This window comes from Anser anser (genome assembly GCF_964211835.1).
Source record: "Anser anser genome assembly, chromosome: 5".
Taxonomy (NCBI): domain Eukaryota; kingdom Metazoa; phylum Chordata; class Aves; order Anseriformes; family Anatidae; genus Anser; species Anser anser.
Window position 1 is genome coordinate 29072008 of NC_139725.1, and position 18617 is coordinate 29090624.

Below are 18617 nucleotides of genomic sequence, written 5' to 3' on the forward strand. Positions count from 1 at the left end.
TGTAGGTGGGTTCTGGTGTGGCATCCGCATCGTCCTCCTGCAAGAGGGCCTGCTCGGCCCCGCTCTGTCCCTCTTCTTCCACGCCAAGCCTTTGAGACAGGAGGGAGCCCTCGAACTGTGATACCTTGAGCTCAGCTGGCAATAAATATACCCCCTTGAAAATGTTGCTTTTGCTTTTTCCAGAGTGTGTTCAGCCTTGTGCCAGGCAGTGGGGTGTATTCGTGACAGTTTATCATCTGCGACAGGAGATGGGATCTGTTTCTTATCTGAACAAAGAAGCAAACCAGGTGACCCCGAGGCACAGCCCGTGGGTTAGATGCAATAGCGCGCTTTCTGATGTTCAGGTGTGTGCATTGAAGGAGTCGGGAGTGCGGTGTGGTCATTTGTCTGGTAGCGTGTTGTTCTTCACTCTTTTAAAATCAATTTGCAGACAAATAGATCTGACTATGTAAAAAGAGCTCCCAGTATTCTATAAAAAGCGTTTCTTGGAAATACTCCTTGAAATGTTGTTTACATGTGTCTGATGAATAGTTCAGCAGAAACCTATACCCAACTGTGACAAAACGCATACAATGAAAGTAGCATACGTGCAAATCATTTATGGGAACATTTAGTTGAGAGCAATTTAAACCAGAGCTGGTTAACAACAAAGTTCTTTTCCAATTTGATGTACGAATACCTGGCTGTTAAAATAGCAACTATTGCTCATGGTAAGAGAGGCTCCAACGTAGATGCAAGAATCAGTGTGTATGCAGAAAGCACTAAATGTGTCTCTATAATACCCATGTTACATTGATTTAATTAGTGGTTTTATGCTATTCATCACTCCGTTAATCTTGGTGGGAAGGTTTTGTTGGGGGAGGATTAGTTATTCAATCTGCGTTTTTAATTGGAATGTTTTTGTAGTTCAGTGTTATCTAAATAAAAACTTTTTTTTTTTTTTGTTAAGAGAAAATGTTTTGTTTTTCTTGAATTGCTGTTGGATTTAGGTGCTCAAACACTCTGAGATTCATCAGGATAATGTGAAGATCCCATTTGTTACACGGTCTGGCACGTAAATGTTCCTGCTCTGTAACGTCTTCACATGCAATTAATCCAGAAAACGCCTATGTATAGACAAGCCCTCTGAGTGTAAGATCTGTGAGGCTGAAGCTAGTACGATGCTGGATATTTTTGTGTTGGAACTGGCACCTCAAGGTGTGACTTATGTGAAAACCAGGAGCGTGGCATCCTAAATGTCAGTGCTTGAAGAGATGGAGACGCTCGCGGGCTCTGCTCGCTGCCTGAGCCTGATGCAGAGGCGAAAGGCGGTCTCCTCGCCAGAGCAGGGGAGAAGCAGCAGCGCACGTGTCCCCCAAAACGGCTGGGGTGGGGGGCAGTGGTAGGGACCTGCCTACGTGAAGGCATGGAGTGGGGGGGAGAGAAGAAGAAATAAGAGATGCTGGGAGAAGTGAGGAGGTGGGGGAGATGGGGAGGCAATGTTAGGAGAAGGAGGATTGGGATGAAAAGGAGTCAGCAGCTTACTTTAAAAAAAAAATTGGTTGATTGTTGAAGAAAAAAATATATAGAGAACGTTTTCTGGTAACCCTTGAAGGGTTAACCGAGACCTTGGCTGAGATGGTAGCAGTGAGGAACCTTTGGTCACTGGCTCCAGTGAAGTTGCCCCGGTGTTTGCTGTGGCTGGGATCCAGAAGGACAGTGAAGAGCGGAAGGACCCAGCCCAGGCAGAGGAGAGGCAGCTGCCAGGAGCCAGCCCGGGCGAGGGGCAGGTACAGGCACCCACCTGGGGCTCTGCAGGGGTCAGGCCTCCCGCACCCCGTGTACTGGAGCTAAGCTCTTCACACACCTAGCTCTTTCAGTGCCTAAAGCCTCTTAGACTGCGCCCCGTTAAAATAAAACTGTACTGCTTTGCTCTAGGAAGGCTGTCTGGTCGGCGTATTAGCTGTTGGTCACACGCAGCGGGCTCGGAAGCGGCAGGCGTCTGAAGCGGCCTGGACCTGCTGGAGACAACCCGGCTGCTCTGCAGATGCTGTGAGCCCGGAGCAAAGCGGGACCCAGAAGCGGGAGAGCTCCAGGATTCCTCCCCAGAAGAGGTAAGAGCTCGGGACTGAAAGCGTCGGGAGTGGGCTCTAGAGCAGAAAATCAGAGCAGTTCTCCGAGCACAGAGGTGAATGGGTTGTAAATGTGACCTTTGAAATTCAAATGTGTAGAGTGGATGAGTGATGGTCAAGAGGTGAAGTTATTTCCACCGGTTCAATCTCTGAGTTGCTTCCCAGAGCTGTAAATAAGGTCGCTGTTTGCACACATTGCCCTTGATTTCATTCTGATTTGTGTCATGTTGTTCTGATCGCTCGTAATTTGTATTGCCAAACTTATTCCAGTGTTATTGTCTCTTTAAAACCTCACACACGCACTGCCTCAGGCAGTTAAAACAATCAGGACAGTGGAACAGCGTCTCTGAACTAAAGGAGAGCAGTAGGTAAAGAGCGGAGGGTTGATCTCTCTGCTGGTAGAAGCACAGGTGGGAGTCAGATGATGTGCAGTCTATTCCTGGCCCTAACAAGCAGTGCGGTCTCTGCACCTGATTCACCAATGTGCTACTCTGCTATCTTCTCAGGCTCAGCTTGCCTCTATCTGTTGCAGCCTGCTACGCTTGCGTAGAGTGGATGTAAAATGTATCAAATCGGAAGGGTGATTTAAAACCTGGAGCAAAGCTTTACATTGATCCTGGCAGATGGGCTAGACACTGCGGGACTATGATGACAGTCTGCAGACCCTGCAGCCTTTTCAGAGTGCTCTGCGAGTCTGCGGTACGTGGTGTGGTGCCCTAACAGGGGGCTAAGCGCTGGTGCTCTGATAACGGCTTGCAGCAGTTCAAGCTACAGTCTGCGTTGTGGATGAGGCTTCGTGGTAGGTTGTGCACAGTGCTCTAACTCTGACTGGGAGCTCGCTTTGAATTCTCCGTATGTACCACCTACACGTGCAGACTTGCGTAGCACCTGCCTCCTTCAGCCTGCCCTCTGCCTCAGGGGTCTCATCGCCATCTCTCAGCTGGGGAGCTGACCAAGTCAGCTGCTGAAGGAAAGCAGCAGGCTGAACTGTGGCAACGCTCACGGTGAGGGGTCAGCTGCTGCCTCGGGCTCTGGGTGTGTTCGTGCTGCTGGTTGTGCAGCTGAACACGGGGCTTCGGTTGGTCAAAACACGTCATCTACTGAGCGGTGAGGCTCCAGCCAGTGTTGCAAGGTTATGACAAAGCAAGTGTCAGCAGCTTCCCGGGAAGGTTGCTGCTGCTGGACTCAGCCCTGGAACGAATCCAGCCCGTTTTGTCAACGATGCAGCTCTGAGTACTTCTGAAGAAAGCTGTGTCTGGCAAGCGCTGTGGTGTATGGTACTATTGCTGTGAGTGGAGCAAATGCTGCTTATCGCATGCCCTCAAGAGCCATCAAAGGAAGCGCAGACGTCTCCTATTACTGTTAAAACAAAAACTGAGTGCCGCATGGGCACAAGAAAACATAGATCCATTGGCAGCAGAACAAGACTATGCATAATTCATTCCTCCAGTGCCTCCTGTATGTTCCATCCACTCAGGCTGTTCAGGATGCTGTCTGCCGGGGATGGAGACAGATCTGCTTCCACAGCCACAGGGACATGACCCTGCAGGCTGTGATCAGCACTCTGCTCGCCTTGCCCTCCACAAAACTGGCTTGTGCACTGTTGTTGTGACATCCTTGAGGACACAGAAGTAACCTTTGATCATCCTGTGGGCTGTTGGTAGGAACTCAAGTAGCACCGACAAAACTGGGATGTGTCCACTAATAGCAGCCTGTAATTGTCTGTGAGGTGGGGGAAATGAGTCAGAACCAAGGTGGAAGCACTGACTGCTCTGGCCTGTTTTGCGAAAGGTGGTAAGGGGGTCATCTGCTGTAAGTCTTCAGAGCACAGCTAGGATTTTTCTTTCCACGCGGAGCACCTTAGTGAAGAAGATAATGTTTAAATGGCTGTTTGGGAACTTCTGTAAAATATGTGTTTTTTTTTCTCAACTCATTTACTAGTGGTCATTTGTCTACATAGTAGTTAGAAACCTTGTTGGCAGCTGAAGCTGAGAGGTGCCAAGAACTTATGAAACTGCAGAGGCTAAATTCTCTTCTCATAGCATGGACTGCCCTGAGCTCAGGTAAGAGGTGCATTGGGAGCTCAGGGTGAGAGAAAGCTTTGCTGAAGGTTCATTCAGAGGTTGTTCTTAAGCACAAAATACACAGATGTGGAGGGGTTTCTACTCTCTTTTGCTTTTTCCCTCTGACTTGTTGGTGTGAAGATTCCTTCAGCCATGTCACATACCTAGGCTGCAACATGTATACCATACCGCAGAGTTTTGAATATTTTTCCCCGTTTTCCTTCTGCATCTTCCAGATTTGCTCTTGGCTATTAGGCTTTTGCTGAGAGGTATTTACAGTTTTAGTGTGGGTAAAGGTACCTGTAACTAGCAGCTTCTACAGAAATGATGGGCTTCTTAAAGCAAAAGTTCAACCCTTGGACTTAGAGCTGACTTGTAATGTCCCCTATTTCATTTTGAGAGCAGTTCAAATGCTCTTCCACAAATATAAGCTCTGAGGAAGGAAACTTAAAGGCATTTCAATCAAGACACTGTAAGTCACATCCAGAACAGTTTTCAGCTTCTGATTTCAGCAAGTTGCCTTAATTTGCCCCAAGAGTGACCCACCTTTGGAGTTGTCCTAGTCCAGAAGCTGAGGGAAGTCATGGATGGGAAACAAAGATGAAATCCCAGGCTGAGTTCGAAGAGCCCCCTTTGAAAGAAGTGGTGGAAGCATCCTGGGGGAAGTCTGCCCATCTGGGTTGAGAGATGTGGGGCCCCTCCCCAAAGGGGGCTCTGGAGGAAGAAAGGGCTGCTCCTGAAGCAGGTAAAAAGCATTTGTCCTCCTGTGGTCTGGGCAGCAGTGAGAAGAGGATAGACTGGAAAAATACTTTTTTTTTTTTTAAATTGGAGAAAGAAGTAGACAAACAGAGAAGGCGGTGGATTTGTGGTTTCCATAGTGATGTAACTGTGGAAGCTTTTGTACGGCTGAGCTTTGCCTCACTGCAATCACAGTTGAAGGCTATGAGTATTCAACTCTTCTGCCAGGGAAGTGTAGATGTACATCAAACATAGAATCAGCTGAAAAATGCAACTGCTGGTCTGTTATTTATTATGTTCGTCACGTTACCTGAACACGTGGATGTCAGGAAGCTTGGCTCTGTCATGGCTTATTTCTCCTTTCTGTTGTCCTGTGCCGTAACAATACGTGTGATAATACTGTGACTGTACCACAGTTCTTGTTGTACCAGTCAGTGATATGCTGACCTCTGTCCTTTGCTTTCTTCTCATGTGTACATGCATCTGTGACTCTCTGCTCATCTACACTGATCTCTGATCAAGAAACATATACCTAACTCTTTCAGCATGCTAACTGATCTCAGTACCACCCTGTGAAACTTGGGCACGTGTATTTCATACTTCGTGTAACCTCAGCTGTTCCTGCAGAAAACAGAAATCAGCTGCATGTGACATAAAGTCATCATTTATTTTAATAAGAATTTTGGGAGTGTTTTCATAGTCAAATGTATGACCTTCTGGGGAATTCTTGCGTATGGAGAGTGATGTATGCGATTAAGTGGTTGAATTTGAGAGCATTTAAATCTGGCTTTCAAGAGATGTCGGAGTGCAGAATTTTTCAGTATGATCAGCAGGTCACAGAGGCAGAGGAAAGAGCACCTTAGCGAGGATGTACACATCAGGCACATCCCAGTCCTGCCTGCCCACCTGCACCGGCCATTCCTCATGAGTCACTGGCATTAGTGCTTCCTCTGCTACTGGATGTTTCTCGTGCTCACCCCCTGAACAGAGCTCCCTTACCTTGAGCATTTGTTTTCCTTGTCGGATGGATGTAATGGGTCATCTGTTCCCTTTATAGAAAGGAATGTTAATTATTTTCAGAATGCTAATTAGGTTGCTGATGAGGAGCTTTACTGCAGCAACATTTCCTTTAATTACTCACTCAACTGCTGTACGGAGCAGCTTATTGAGGATGCTGTTAAGTACAAATGCGTGTATCTGGCTCAGAGATGCACCTTCAGGCTCCCTGGAAAAAAAATCTCTGGTAAATTCAGGAATCCACGTGACACAGATGATTGAGCAAATGAGGCTGGTGCTGAGAGCCGCCTAGTCATGCAGCCTTTTTAACTCGGTGTGAATTCAGTGCTTCTGCAGGCGGCTGGCTGCAGGTGCTCTCCATATTCCAGTAGTGCTGCATGGCTTTTGGCCGTGTCAGTGACCACTCGTGCTACCTGCCACACTAATCCGTAGCTAGATGCAGCTCTTGCACCAAATAGTTTGGTCTAATTAGCCAGGTGGCAGCCAGAGGCACAGGAAGATGGGGTGACTCATCCAAGGTCATGCCTCAGATCCGAGCAAACCTAGTAATAAAACTGAGGTTTCACGAGGCCTGTGTTGCTACACAGTACTATTTAGCCTTTTGTGTCTCCCTTGGGATCACTGCATGACTTGCATCATTTTGCATATTGCTTCATGAGATAGCACAGTCTCGTGACAACCCAATCCGCGTGTCCACCTTGGCATTGACTTAGGAATGTCCTTTTGCTTCTCCATCTGAGTCCTGGATGCTTCTTGCTTCTCTCCTTTTTTTCCCACCTTTCATTGTAGAGGTCTCAACGTCTTTTAGAATTGCTCTGGGAGAGCTACAATATTGTACGTGGCGCTTTAGTTGTACTCCCAGAATGAGAAGTATTGAGTTGGATCTCCAGCATCCCATACTTCTTAAGTGCTGAGCCTTTCTGCAGCTCTGCAAAAGAGCTTCACCTCCTTGCAGTATCCTCTGATGTGTGGTCCAATCTCCAAGACTTCATCCCAGTCTTCTAAAGCCTCTGCTACTTGATAACTCCTATGCTCTTAATCAGACTCGTGGAATTTTTCACACTCTGTGGCTCCACCAGAGAGGATGATGGGGGAGGGCTGCTGAAAGGGAGCTGCTTCCAGGCAGCAGAAGGAGCTCCCTGTGTTTGTATGCTGATCATCATAGACCCAGTCAGAGAAGGAAGGAGGATCTGGCAGTGCTACAGCTACAGTGCAAAACTTCATACCTTGTAATATGCTGTCAGAGTGTCTACATTCACGTGACTGAGAGTGACTTAAGGCTTAAAGTGAGAAATACCTTAGAAAACTGTTATCAGCATGGGGTATCAAAAGTCACCCTCCAATTCTTGTGTGTTTTCAGGAGCGGATGCGTGCTGCTAGAACAACTTGTGTCTGTTGTCCACACATAACTACTGCCTTGGCTGGGCACCTGTGTTTAAAAGTTACCTCTGCATATGCAGCATTTCGGTTAACTCTGTGTGTCATTGCAGTTGTGAGAACCCTGAGAGACAAGGAAGATACAGCGAAGCAAGCTGGTTAGCTACAGCGTAGGTGTGATGTAGGTTCTAAGTTAGTATGGGTCTAAGCACAAAGAGCGTGCTTGGGAAACGTCTGGGTAGCTGTTTTGAGCACCTTGGCATTGCTATAAACTGTTGTGCAAATTAGTGGAATTCTTGCTGTTTGGCATGTGTGTGATGTGGCAGGCTTACTGTTGTGTGTATAAAGATTAGTTATATAATGGAAGCATATTCAGGTTGGTTTAGTCATGGTGGCTGATAAGAACTTATATTCTTACTCATCCTACTGACAGTGTATTGCTTAGATACCCACTGACTGTCATAAAAGTCCTTACGTGCTGCAGGTACGCGTACCTCCAGAAAGGAACGGACAAGGTGACCAGAAGGTATGCCTCCAGGACTGTCAATAGCAGATGCATGATTCAGGCACCGAAATGACAGCTCGTAAGCATTTTACATAAGCAGGGACAACATATGCTGCTGCTCTGGTTCCATTTGCTGTGGGCCACCTGATGCTGTATTTGTTGAGCAGATTTTAAAGATGATTTAAAAAGAATTTAGGGTTTGGGTTTTTTGGAGAGTATTTTTTTCTTTTTTTCTTTTTTTTTTTAATTATTTTCCCTATTAGCCAATGTGAGCAGGATCAAACTGCTCAAATCTGAAACTGAGGAATTCCATCTTTGTCTTGTCACAAGATAATTCCCAACACACACAAGAAAACTGACGTGTTTGTTCAGTGGGCACTTTGCCCAGAAGCATGAGGTACCTATTGTTGCCCAGAAAGAAAATAAGATAAACTAAAAAATCTTGTAAGACCTGGAATTATCCTATGTAACCTCTGGTGTTTAACTGAGGTGGATAAATCAGGGTTCTACATGCTTTAAACACCTCTAAGGAGGTATGGGAAACGTGCAGCAATGGTACCGTCAGGAATGTGTGGGCTCTGCTCTTGTCTCCAGGATATCCATCTCTAGCTGTCATCCCAGGCTCTACTTAACTACCAATGAGAGGCTGCAGAGACAAAGCTTGTATCTAAGGTGTCGTTATGTGCCTGAAGTCTGTGAATGAATTTGGATATATGTACATGGTGAGAGGGAAAGTTTATATGAAATTCAAAAGCTGCTAAAACTGTGCCATGCAAATAATCCACTTGTTAGAACGCCATCGTGCTGCAGTAACGGTGTGAGGCAGATTACTGGAGGCTGCATCTCAAAGAACAAGCGTGCCCCAGTAAAGGCACGTTTCAGTCAATATTAGTGAGAGCTCTGTGCCTGCACAGAGCTCCTCACTGCTTAACTAACAACTGTCTCCTAAAATAACAAGCAGTATTTTAGAGTATATCTTTTATCTTCAGGAAACTGTAGAATAAACTGAAAACATGAGTCAGGAGTTAAGGGCACCTGAAATGAACAGCTGGGCAGAAAGACCCAGATAGGAGATAGTGTGACTCTGGAAAAACCCTGTGCTGTCCTGGAGCTGTGTGACAGGTCACTAGCTGGGCAGGACGCTTCTGTCACCCCTGGCTAAGGCCATTCTCTGTAAACACAAAAGGACAATTACACAGTAACTGGATAAAGCGTTAGATTACAGTTGGACAGAATGAAGTCAGGTGAATTGCCCTGCAGTGAAAAGGCCTCTGCAGCTGCGTGAGCCTCCGGAACATCACAGGGTTTGCCTCCATTCTGTCCTCCTGCTATAAAGAGTGGCAGGGCCGTGTTTTTTTCTTTTCTGGTTGTGCTCCCCAGGCTCCACGGGGAAGCTAAGTCCTTCCTACCAGGTGTGGAGCACAGTAAGCTTCCTCCGGCAAGTTCAGAGAAATTACTGGAGTGCTTGGTAAATGAGAGAAACTAATTACAGGAGGTGTTAAGAAAGAACTGAACTTGGTGGATGGGAAGTAGTTATCTGACCACTTCCTCTTATGCATTCCTGTCTGATGTAAATGACTCTGTAGAGCGCAGGCTGGTAGGTAATATCTCTTACAGCTGAGGGTGTCCTGGATATCGTAGGATTTGCCAGTAGGCTGCCGTGAAACTTCAAGAATAACTTCTCCTGGGAACCAGCTGAGGTACGTTTGGTTCAGTATTCCTTTCTCTTCAAAGATCAAGCACAGCATGGTTTTCTAAAGTGTGGTAGTGTGTTTGGTTGGGTCAACTGATGATGACGGGGTGGTGGTGGTGGGGAACAGCAAGTTTCAGATACTAAGGCTGCCTTTGGGCTTGAAGCTTTTTGAAGTTGTGTCAGGTTTCTGTCCCTGATCTGGCCAGGGTAGTAAGACCGAGGCTACTGAGAACATGGTCTGGGTCTGCAGTGGGTCCGATTGTCCCCGGCACAAGCATTTTGCCCGTGGAGCCCAGCAGTGGAGACACTGCACATCGCAACGCCAGCTACCGGACAGAGACACTGGGCTAGCAACTGCACCTTCTCCGCACTCGTGTCCCCACGTGTTCCTGAAGCCCCTGTATGACCACCGAAGTATTTTTGTGAGGGGAATTCAGGGCTGGTGAAAGGTACTGTCTGGGCTGTCCAAAGCTACATCTGTGCTCCTGTAAAGGAAAAGAGAAATGATGAGACTGAGAACATGAGCTTTCTGTGTTGTATTGTTATGAGTCATCTGTTTTGGGAAGAGCAGCTTCCAGAGGCAAGTTTTGTTGTTGTTTTTTTTAAAAAAAAGAGTCAACTGGTGTCTGGTTTCTTTTCTGAGATGGCCAAGGATCTGGACTAATTAATGCCTGTGGTTGGATTATGAGGGTATGTTTTGTGAATCATTGCAAATTAAATATATATGAGAAAAGAGAAGAGCTTTATGTCTTAGAACATTTTATTTTAAATCCCAGGTAACAGAACAATAGGATTCTGTTTTTTAAAATTTTGCTGCTTCTGCAGTAGTAGTGAATTAAGAAAGATGACATGGTATGACGTGGCCTTTGAGGCACTGGCTGTCATTCCGTGTGCATTTGTACAGGCCCTTGGTACCTGCATTTTCTGATACCTGGCTACATCTTGTGGTGGTAATGTCTTAACTGTGAGGTATTCTGACACAACTGGAGATGCAAGGAACTTGTCTGTCTTAATAAAATTCTGCTTTAGAAAGGTGGTATTTTTCCTCCTGTCTCCCACTTCACCCATAACGTTAGCATTTGGGACAGATGGATGCAATGGCAGGATCCGGCATTTGGAGCTCTCAGCCAGTGATGTGTGCTGCTAGCCCAGGGCTGAGGCAGCAGGAGTTGATACCCAAGAGCCTTCTGCTGCTGCTGAGCATTCCGTTGGGGTGTTAGTCAATTGATTGCCGTGCCCTGCTGCAGTGCCAGGTTGGGGGAGATAGGTTTTAAAACAGTTGTCTTCCCTTTTTTCTCAGGCTAAAAGAGGCCAGTGGAGATGGTCTGGCTCTGCTAAGTCATTTTCTCCTCTTTCTGCATGCTGCAGCTTCTTCAGACAGAAGGGAGTGCTGAACTAGAGTAGCATAGAGTGAACTCCAGCCTGCAGAGCAGAGTAGAATTTACTTTTTATAAAACTAAAATTGCGTCTAATGTCAAGGGAAGCCGTTTCCAGTGTAGTCTTCTGAGCAGAGTCATCTGAGACAAGAGACTGGCAGAGAAGCACTCTTTGACTTACCTTGGCACCTTGTATTTTGGGGGTTTTGTCAGCTCACTGACAGCAAATGCAGCCAAGGATAACAATCTTTCACTTTTCTCCCAGTGCTCTCGAGGTTATTTTTCATCCCAGAGCAATCTTTTGATCCACATTCCACTGTCTCCCTCTTCCTCTTCCCATTCTTCTGTATTGTGGCAGCTCAGCTTCCAAAGCAACACTTGCAAAGAGCAAATCTCTCCTAACCTGGCAGTACAATTACATCCCTGGACTTAACTTTGCCACTCAACAAAACCGTTTTGTTGTTCCAGCTGTGTTGCTTCTACGTGTGCTAGTGCAGGAAGATAGTGTGGCTAAATGGCTCCAGTGGAGCTCTCACAGGTCTTTTGTCTGTTGCCCTGGTTGGCCACAGAGAGGGTCTTTACATGTCTTCCCCATCTCCTCTGGTTTAGATGTCTTGTCCACTTCTGAGTGCTGCCTCTTCTCCGTGACTGCTCAGCAGGTCAGTAATGAGAGGAAAATAGCCTGTCTTCCAATACATTTTCTAGTCCCATCAAGGTTCTGAGGCAGGCTGGTTTGGAGGCTGTAAACTTTGGGTGGGTAGAAAGAAGTGGGATGGAACATGTATCCAGGTTTTGTCTTGTCACTGTACTAGCTGCAGAGAGCTATGGATCCTCACTATTATCTGCTTAGGTGAAGTTAGTGGTTACGAAACAGCGATGAGTTTACTTGCCCAACATCTGTCTCCTACAAGGATTCTGCTACTAATACACTTACAGTTTTATTTCTACATGTGCACTCTTCCTTGTTTCCTTCTATTCTACAAATACTCCAGAGTCTTTCCACCCTACTTCGTTAGATCCATCTTCTGTTCTCAGTGCAAAGTTCTTGCAACATTTTTTTCCAGTTAATTCTCACCAGCTTTCCGTCTCTTACTGTGCTTTGGCTCCCTGAGTCTTAGGAGAGCCAACACAAATAAAGTAGCAGTTTTAAGGAAGAAAATCACTCCACCTCTTACCGTGGCAGCTGCGTGTGTGGACTTCAACTCAGGTGTCCCTTTGTCTTTGTGCATTGACCTTTCATGACTGTGCCATCTTTCTCCAGCTGAGAGTGGAAAATATCTCCTGTGCAGATCGACAGCTGATAGGAGTGAAGAGGTGACTATTATTTTAACCTCCTTGCTGAATTTAGGATTAGAGTTAGTAGTTCTTAAGGATTTTCTGTTCTAAGGTAGAAGCTTACGAAGGTGGAGAGTTAATTCCCTTTTCAGGTATTTAGCAAGTAGGTGGTCTTAACAAGATACAGTTAAATTCCACTGGTCCTGAAGGAGATGCTTGGTAGGTGCTATCCACAGGAGATGGTTTAGAATTTTTCAGAAGACTAAGTGTGTACATCAGATCTAGCTTAAGGGGTGAATAGGGGTAGGATCTGGGCATCTACCACACCCCCAAACTGCTAAATCTGCAAAGCAATCTGAAGCTGTGATACCACTTTATTTCATGATCTGGGCTACCCTGTGCTATGAAAGATGAATTCCTGGACTTGGCATACAGACGTATCCAAAGCATCTCTGTGCACATATGTATTGACTCTTCTGTCTTATTTCAAGTAACCTGAAGTCTTAGGTGAATGTTGACTAATAAATACAGGCTGTTTGTGAAAGTGCTGTCCTGTGAGTGATGAATCTGTTCACTAGTTTTATCAGGGAAACTGTTTAGTAAAGCATGGTCATTGGGACATGCTGCAGTTAAAAAAGGAAATGTGGAAGAAAGATAGAGGCATAATGTTAAATGGATATGCTTTCATATGGGCTGTGTAAAGGCTAGAATTGAACCTGCTCTGTGGAACTGTGATAAATGATTGGCAGGCACAGGTAGGAATCCTGAATCCAGTAATAGCTTTTGCAGAAGGTCACTTCAACATAAAAAAAATGAACGTAATGAAAAGTAATTATAGGGAAAAAATCCGTCCCCGTCAATTAGAGGAGAAGAGAAGGCAAATAAAGCAAACAATAAGAACATGTATGTGCCTATGTATTTCGATACATGTGTACATCTGTAGATAGCATTAAAAATTATGTAGGTGCGGTGTGTTGGTTTGCCTTCATTAAAGCAGATATCTCTGGTCCAGTCCCAACTGGAGCGTGAGAGAGCAGTTCAGTTCTGTGACTTGGGAGAGAAGAAGTAAGAAGCTCAGGAAGAACTGGACAGGAACCAAGGTGATGTCAGCTGTAGTCAGAAGAGAAGCAGGGCATCCTTATGATCCGGCTCGCTGGCTCATGAGCTGGAGTGCATGAAGCTGCAGCTGGGAGCACATGTTGCTGCCGGAAGAACAGTGCTGGGAAATACCTCTGGGACTGCACCTTCATAAGCTGACTGATTGGAAAAGGAGGGAGCTGCAGGATGAGGCAGTGAAAGCTCAAGGGCTGATGCTGAGTTAAACTGATACCTGAAGAGGCTTTCTTAAATGGTAGGTGGAAATAGGTGGGCAAATGCCAGTTCCACATGGAGCGCAGATGTCGAGTTATTGTTTTATTTGAAAGAGGTCATATGTAGCTTACCACCTTTCAGAAGGCTGATAATTTCAGTCAGATTTCCCTGTGGGAAGGCTCTGGTGCTGCCTTCTTGGGATATAAAGCACACAGTCAGATGAAAGACTCTGATTTGAGGAGAACTATAAACCACCAAACATTGGAGATTTATGAAGGATTTGTTGCTTCATGTCTACAAAAAAGGAAAATGGCAGGAGCGCATAAAAAGTGAAGATGGTGTGTATGTAGTTGTAACCCAGATGATAAGCTTCCTGATACTTTGAGGAAATAACAGCACTGAAAATGTAAGCCTGCTTTTGCAAAGATGTAAGTGGCAACAAACTACCCAACACAGTGGAGAAGTATGTCTGCTGTGTAGGAGCCAGGCCCTAAAACCTGATATTTTTTTTTAAACTTGTTTTTCAGGACAGAGAAATTTGACTGGTCTGTGAAGACAGATATACTCACTGATAGCAGTTACAGGCTGCTTGCTGTTCTTTCTGAACTGAAATAAACCTGAACGATAGAGAACAAAACTCACCGCTAATTTAGTTGGCCATACAATGGATTTCCGCTGCTGATTATGTACTTTGCCAAGGCAATGATGGCATGAGTAATTCCCGTGGAAAGCTAATGGGTGGGCACCAGTGGGAGAAACTCTCTGGGAAGCTGCTTCAGAAGAGCTGCCTTTCGCAGCTGTAGCCATGGGTGCCTACTTCAGGATCTTGTCAGACGTGGTGAGCTGGCGAGTAGGAGCCTGGGATTTATCCTGCTCTACCCTTCCTTCCTGGGATATTTCTACCTCTGAGAACCTAAGTGAACTAGAAGTTAAGATGAGATAGCCACCATCTCAGAGGAGCCACTAGGATTCCTTGGGTGAAAAAGAACAATTTAGCAATTTGGGACTCATGAAGTTTCCTCCTCCAGGGATGTTAGGAGGAAATTTGAGGTTTCACAGCCTGGCAAATAGCAGATAGCACTTGGAAGAACTAGTTACTTCACATCTTAGTGGTAGTTTGATGTTAGGAATGAAAATACATATTCACAGAATACTAGAGGAGAAAATACTGAGGAGGAAAATAACTATGTAGAATTGCCTGAACTATGAAGAGACTTCAAAAAGTTTCTTTCTATCTTTCCCCTATTGATGACAGTCTAGGGCCCTGTTTCTGAAGGTGCTTGAAGTGTTCTCTCTCTTGTTTTATCTGTCTTCGTGCAGTGTCTTCTGCTTGCAAGCTTTAAACATAACTCAGCATAAGCCACCACGCGAGATTGCTTTATGGTCTGCAGCAGTTGTGGTCCCCCTCAGATGAAGAGTCATTGGATTCTTGCTCTGGGTGTTTACACTACCCGGTTACCAGCTAACTACTGTCAGTCGAACAGTGGAAGTTTATAAAGGCCTGTGCACTGGTGAAGAGTAATAAAAGGAGAAGGAAATAGTTCTTTGCAGTTGTGTGTATAAATAGCAAGAATTTTTAGAAGCTGGTTTTTTATGCTCCAGTAAAAGAAGCAGCCAACTTCTGAAATGCTGCTTTTAGTTTTTCCTGCAGCTGGCTAGGAGAGGCTGCCTTCGATCTGTCTACAGTTCTATTTTTTTTTTCTTTTTACACTGCTTTTCTTCACAGATTTAAGTGACTTGGATTTTGTCACACTATTAGCAGGCTAGGATTTTAGATACACTTACTTCAGTGCCTTGATCATAAGACTCTTTTCTTCCAAGCTTCATTTTCAATGTGGAATGTGTTTGGATTTCTTGTCATTCTTATTGCCAAACCTGGTTTTTCTCCACTGCATGCAGATTCTGCCTGGTTGCTGCAGATTGTTCAGAAGAGTTGGGTTAAGCACGCTTAGTTGTTACTCTCAAAATGATATTGACCTCTGAGTTGTCCAAATCAATTTATTGTTGTAGGGCTGTTCATCAGGAGTGGAGCGGTATACTTGTTTTTCATTTAGCTTTGGAAAATGGGGGAGAGGGGGCATTTGCTGAGAATAAAAAGGAGGAGGGGGAACTTTTTCAAAAAAAAAAAAAGTAACTGAATTTCCAAACAGGCTTAAGAAATCACGAAATACAAGCATCATATCTTGACCTTAATGTTCTCTCTCCTTTATGTCTCTAGGCTCTTTAGTGGCAGTGGAAAGGATATTGGCTACGGCTTATACATTCTCAGCATGTTCTTAGGATAAATTCTCTCCATTCATCACTCTGTTTTGGGTTGCTTTTTCCAAGTAAGCCATGATGTGCATTATGTTCTCTGAATGTCAGATTTGCTTCGGTCAGCTAATGCAACACGCTAAGCTCAAGCTTTCAAAACCAGCCGTGAATGTGGATTGCCGCTGCGCGTAAGTGCACGCATTGAAATGAAGGTCCAGGCAGTGAAGAGCCAGGCAGTTGCCCACCAGGAGCTACCAATGCTGAGATCTAGGCTGTAAACTTAACGGTAGCTTTGGAAAACTCACTTCTGGGAAGTCAGTTCTGCTCTCACTGCAGAGAATAAAGTAAACCTGGGCTACTGTTAAAGCTTTATTTTAAGGCTTTCCAGCAGTTGAGCAGCCCAGAACTGGAGAAAAGCTGACGCAGATTCTGCAGGCTGGTTGTGCAGGCTCCCTGTGGGCAGACCTTCCGCAGGGCTGGTCCCCTCCTCTGCAGGGCTGACGGGGGGCTCTGCCCGCTCCTACAGCAGGTCCCTGGCTTCAGAGCCTCTGCTCTGTGCTGGGGCTGCTTCAGAGGCCCTTGGGCCCTTGCCGGACACTTGCTTGTTGGGGAGCCCTAGTGTCTGCACGTGCTGGGGACTTAGGGCAGCTTTCCCAAATGGGAGAGTGGCAGGTTGAGGTACAGGGGAGTGTTCTAGCAGCAGGCTTGAAGGTAAGGTTGTGTCCTCGAAGATGCTGGGGAGACTCAGGAATAATAGTTCTAGATGTTGAATTTTATCTCAGCCATTTTTCACCGATTTGTCTTGTGAGTCTTTTGTTTGCTTGACTCTCGAGGAGTCTTAACTTGTATCTGGGACATAGGAAGGATCCCTCTTGGTCACTGTGAGTGAAGAGTCGCTGCTTTGCTTGCTCTTGGGGTAGGGTGGTCGCTGTGGGCAAAGGTCTGTTACAGTAACGTGATGCTATGCATGATGCTCATGAATTCTCAGCTTTCTGCACTTCTGTTGCCATTCATGAGATCACGTTAGTCAGAAAATTCTTTAAACTAGCAACGTCTTCACGTTTTCTCTTTGTTCTCTGAAAAGCCTCCCCCCTCTACACTTCCTACTGCTCCCTCCCAAGATGACCCTACCTTCCTCCCCGCTGAGAAATGAAATGGTGCCTTCTGGGCAGCCCACGCAGACATTACTGGTAACAGCCACACTTCCCCATCCCTTTGGCTTAGATTGATAATTGGATTCATTTAATCTTCTTTTGTCGTCATTCTTTTTTTTTTTTATAACTGAATCCCAGTTCTCTTCAGAACAGATTTGAAAGATAGGCAGGGATCAGAGGCTGCCGGCAGGTCCAGAATGAACAGGGCAAAGGAACCAGGAGTGGCAGGGAAATGATGCACCTTGTAAGAGAAGGGAGATAGGGACAAAAACAAAAACAAAACAAACAAAAAAAAAAAAGGGGGAAGATGCAGACTGAAAATGGGCTGTGCTTTCTAACTCGCAATACACGGTGTGTTGGTAGAACTCTGAGGAAGGGAGACAGTGCCTATCCTGATAGGGCTGGAGTCCAGAGAAAGAAGCAGCAAAAGCATTAATACATCAGAACTGACCGAAATCCCAGAGCTCCAAATCCATCCTGAAAGCGCTAAGAAAGGGACATCGAGTCTGTATTTAGAGACATCTGTCTGTGGCATGCTTTTAGCATTCATTGTGAGGCTTGATTAATCGATTTGCTGGAACTATTCCACGCTTCAGTAGAGTTGAAATTCTATTTTCTGAGCCGCAGTTAATTGAGGCTCTCAGTTACCTGAAGGATGAATATCTCCTCAGAGTTATGACTTCAGTGCGTAAGTACTGCTAAGACTTTGCTGCATAAATCTTTAAGCACTAATGAACTAATGTCTTGGGGCAAATCCAGTGCTGGTGTTCTGTAAATCTTTACTCCCAATGTTTTGTGTGAGAATTGTATGAAAACATTGAAGACAGATCTGCAGCACATTAATGTTGTCCCTGGTTACACAGGCATGCTGATTTAGTGCGTACTCACAGGGGAAAATAGAAAATAAGAGAGGAAGAACTACATTTAAAAAGATATTGCTCAGAAAGCAGTTACATTTATATAAATGCTGTTTGGATAAGAAGGGTCTGAAGAAGCAGCATATCATAAGCAGAAGAGCTTATGGTCAGGGAAAGGCTGGTGCCATCTATTTCAGAGCTGTCTGATGCTCACGGTTCTCTTGTTTGGAGAGACTGAAGCATCCTGCTACAGGTCTTCTCTGTCTGCAGTTACTCTTTGAAATTACAAAGTAATTATGACATATCACACAAGGTTATAGATGTATCTAAGACATTCCTTAGAAATATGAACATGAATGTTACAAAACTAAATATTACTAGTAAACACTTCAGATATGAATTTTTAAAATAACACTGAGTCCTATTTTTTTTACCTGACTACTGCAGAAACAAGTGGGTATTAAGAATAAGGAACTTACTGCAGCAGTTAAAATTTCCACCTGTGGTGAATCAAGCAGCTGCCAGAATTAACAGCCTAAGGCTGACAATCAGAAGAGTTGTCTCATGCAAGTTTTTTGTCTTTTTTTTTATTAGCATTTCAGAGTTAATTCAGAGTATCTTGACTGTATCTTATTATGACTGTCCAGAGGCTGTGAGTCTAAATAATTCTGCTGGGGACAAGAGATAATCAGGGAGAGACTTTCTGAAGCTCAATTTGGCTTGGTAGAAGGGAAATGGACAGAGAGCCACTGCAAAGGAGAGCCTTGGGGGAAAAGAAAGTGAACCAGACAGTGCTAGAGGGTTTAATCAGGCATAAATAGGACAGGCACTGATGTCTTCCCTGCAGTGCTCGTGCATGACAAATCTACCATTATCTCTTGGTCTCC

General features: G+C 45.2%; 1 protein-coding gene across 3 annotated transcripts in view; it reads left to right on the forward strand.

Annotated features, from left to right (window-relative positions):
- TMEM229B (transmembrane protein 229B) overlaps positions 1-18617 on the forward strand; it is a 50886-nt gene that overhangs the window by 24840 nt on the left and 7429 nt on the right. Inside the window, exons 1-2 of one of the 3 annotated variants that reach the window (XM_083836789.1) lie at positions 1595-1769; positions 1918-2093. The gene's annotated coding sequence lies outside the window, so the exon portion shown is untranslated. Of the gene's footprint in view, positions 1-1594; positions 1770-1917; positions 2094-9182; positions 9512-18617 lie in introns of those variants that run through there. The other 2 variants (XM_083836790.1, XM_083836791.1) reach the window with 2 other exon arrangements.